Source organism: Protopterus annectens, chromosome 1.part0 (genome assembly GCF_019279795.1).
Source record: "Protopterus annectens isolate FY-2018-M chromosome 1.part0, PAN1.0, whole genome shotgun sequence".
Taxonomy (NCBI): Eukaryota; Metazoa; Chordata; order Ceratodontiformes; family Protopteridae; genus Protopterus; species Protopterus annectens.
Genome location: NC_056725.1, coordinates 1,165,417,758 through 1,165,420,442, shown reverse-complemented (window position 1 = coordinate 1,165,420,442; position 2,685 = coordinate 1,165,417,758).

Below are 2,685 nucleotides of genomic sequence, written 5' to 3'. Positions count from 1 at the left end.
GTACATGTTTATGCGCTTACATTTTATATAGATAGACAAATAGATTGATATAGATAAAGGTAGCTAGAGGGAGAAAGAGCAAGAGTGTAGCCAGAAACTTTCTGTACTCAAAAACTCTTTTTATTGCTCCCCAACCAACCTGGCATTAAAAAATGGACACATCTTTCAAAGTGTTCCCCCAGCAGTTAATAAATGTATGCACCATTTTCATTGGTCCCCTCTAAAACTATTATATATGTTGGTTTTAGATTATCAATCTGTTATTAGAGGCATCAGTTGAGACAGTTCTAGACATATTACATGAAAAAGCTACAATGTTTCAGAATGATGCAGCGTATGTCTGGCTACACCGTAGAGAGAGAGAGATTTGAAATACAGTTCAGTATTTTAGTGTTTTGAAACCATCCTTGTAGTTAAAGCTGTTTTCTTTTCAACGATAACTTAAACTTTATTTTACAAGGTTCTGTGGGATAACATAGTCACTGCAGAATTTTTTGTGCTTGTGCAATTGATTACACTGATTGGAAGTATCATTGTCATTTAGTAAAACCAAACAAATTCCCTTATAGGATTTTTAGATTATTGCAATTGACCCTGTTTCTGTTTTGCTCCTGTCACATAATATGAAGGCTTATACTGTATGTTAGAAATCTGTTACTGAAATGTGCATTCTCACTTGCTAATGGATGAACTTTTATCAAAATGTTTAAAAAAGTGAAAGCGAAGGTTAGAAATCATGCTTTATTGATATAAAATCCTTCATCTTCTGAGCATAAGGGCAAGAAACGTAACCAAAATTAAGAAGCAAAGGAGGGAGAAAACATTCAGTCGTGTACATAAAATCTAAATGCCTTTGTGCTGGCTTTTCTGACAGTTTGGAAAATGTAGTCACAGACAGTTTTCTTTCTTTCCTGTTTGATAAGCAAGCAATAATGCCCAATAGAGAGTGTGTGTTATTGTGGAAGTAATGCATGTCCAGGAGGACCTCTACACCCCTGGAAGGGCATTTTTGTGCTTAGAGAATGTGCTGTCTGTTAAACTCTTAAATATTTTTAATACTAAGATATATATTATATTTTTGATGTAAAATAGTTCCTCCACCTAATATTTCAAACTTGCTGTAGTGTATGCAATTGTTGGTGGAAAAAACATTTTACATTCAAAGCATAAATTATGTAATTATGTAATGACCACACAAACACACACACACACACACACACACACACACACACACACACATATATATATATATATATATATATATATATATATGTGTGTGTGTATGTATGTATATATATATATATATATATATATATATATATACACACACACACACACACACACACACCTTTCAAAAATACAGAGATAAACAGACACAGACTTGTATAGAAATAAACACACTCACTCTTTCTCACTCGCACATATAGACACAGAAATTACAACCACATTTGTCCTCAGAATCATCCTTTCACAGTGCTTATTATTTAAAAAAAAAAACAACAACAAAAAGAAGTTATATATTCACCATAACGTTCCACCTGTTTTGTCCATTTTTATTCTTCCTCAACAGTTGGATTCGGATCCAACACTCAGATCTGACTTGAATGATTTGTCAGCTCATGGCTACTGGAAACACTCAAGCTCTTCCCTTACCCATAATGCTCCGGTCCCCTACCATACCTCAGACCTTGTTTGCTGGCCTTATAGCTTCATAGAATATTAGAATACTAGTATGAGAACTCAATACCTGGAGGTCAAAGGAAGGAACAGTGGTTCCCTTATTACCTTCTCCTTCTTCCGGAAGTCATAAACTAAATGGTACTGGGTTGGAGGGAGGGGAGTTGAGGAGGAGTGAAAGTGGGCAACAGATGGAACGATATGGTGAGTACATGACTTTTTTATCTGATGTTTTTCATTCATTTCTCAGCAACTGGGACAGAGTCTCCAGCTACCCAAATCCTGGGAGGACTCTAAGGAAGGATATTCTTGAGCACTGTTGAGCTGAAGGCTTCTTTTCCCCTTGAGACCAGATCCAATTTGTAATAACTAATAAAGGTATGAGGATTAGCTCAAGTTTCAGCTGCGCAGATATTGTCCATGGAAGACCTGGATAAAAATACTGATGATGTTGCCACTGACCTGGTTGAGTGGGCTGTTAAAGGTTTTGGCAAAGACAAGTCCAGTTTGTTATAGACAAAGGATGTGCAATCAGTCTAGCATTTGGCTATAGTAACTTTAGCAACTGGTTTGCCCAATTTCAACTCTACGAAAGAAACAAACAATTGACCTGTTTTTCTGAAATTATTTGTTTTATGCAAATATAAACATAATGGTCTGTGAGCACCCAACAAGTGTAACATGTATTCTCCTTTGTTTGTGAAATTTGGAAAGAAAACTGGATGATTAATGGACTGATTGATGTTGGATTCTGACACCACCTTAGGAAGAAAGGAAGGGTTGGTTTGTGCTGTTACTCTGTCTCTATGCAATATCAAATAAGTAGGCTTAGAAGGCAAGCCTTGAAGTTCAGACAGTCTTCGAGCAGAGGATGTAGCTACCAAAAAGATAGTTTTGCAGGTTAAAAGTGTTAGTTCACCTTTTGCTAATGGTTCAAAATGAGATTGAGTCAAAGCTTCTAACACTAAATTTAAACCCCATCGTGGAACTGGATCTTAAAAAGGTGGT